A 1,027-nucleotide genomic window follows, 5' to 3' on the forward strand; every position below is an offset into this window, starting at 1 on the left:
CAGGAGCAGCACACCTCCCCCCTGCTCACCTCAATCCCTCACGCATGGCTTTCTAGAACTGAGGCTACAGAAGAGATATCGGGGGTGACATTGGCTAGGGCCATGGACTCACAGCTGTGTCCTTGCATATATTAAGTAACTGGAATCTTCTGATGCTACACTGGCTTACCTGCCACCTTCTTAGGATAAAAGATGAACTGTCCAGATGGGAGGCCTTGATAGACAAGGGGCCCTGCATGATGTATACACTGGTAGGCAGGCAGCCTCTCTGCCAACGGCCTCACTCCCAGGACAGTGGACAGTCAGCCTGCTCACAGTGGGAGAGGGATGTGTGTATGGACACCCCCTTCCTAGCAGGCTTCATCTTCTCTCTGGGATAGGTGACTGGTTGGCCAGCCAGCATGATGTTTACTGACCAAATGCTCTCAGAGGTCGATCTTCAAAGGGAGATACAACAAGACTCTGCTACTGCCTCTGAAAACATTGGCCACACAGGGATTTCGGCTGTCTTCATGGGTTTCATATTGTTGGAGGGCTTGTTTGGAGAAGGAGAGGGAGACTGGGCTAGAGAGGGGCCCAACACTACATCCTGTTGTGTCTCTGTGCCTATGGGTGTATATCGCGCCTCCACACAGCACACTCGCATGTCTTGCACCAGTACCTGCATCAGTAATACAGTTTCCATGTCTATTTAAGGCTAGGAGCAGAATGTGGCCCAATGTTAGTGGCCCTCCTTTTCTCCCCAGTTCCTCTGCACTAAGGCAGCCAGTGTGACCCAGGGCTTAAAAAATAATTCAGTACTATCTTTAAGAACACTTTTATAGAGTTAATGGGAGACAAGTTAAAAGCCAATCACTGATCAGCAAGGTTTTCTTGAGTGTCTGTGCTGCTACCTAGAGGGCCAGGGTTTCGGGAGCTTCAAGGAGTGAACCCGCCCTTGAGAGAAGCAGAGGTGGGTGGCTGGTTTCTGGCAGAGCCAGGATGAGGTGCTCATGCCATTGCTGAGAGTTTTGGTTGGCATTATTGA

Source organism: Castor canadensis, chromosome 11, assembly GCF_047511655.1.
Source record: "Castor canadensis chromosome 11, mCasCan1.hap1v2, whole genome shotgun sequence".
NCBI classification, from domain to species: domain Eukaryota; kingdom Metazoa; phylum Chordata; class Mammalia; order Rodentia; family Castoridae; genus Castor; species Castor canadensis.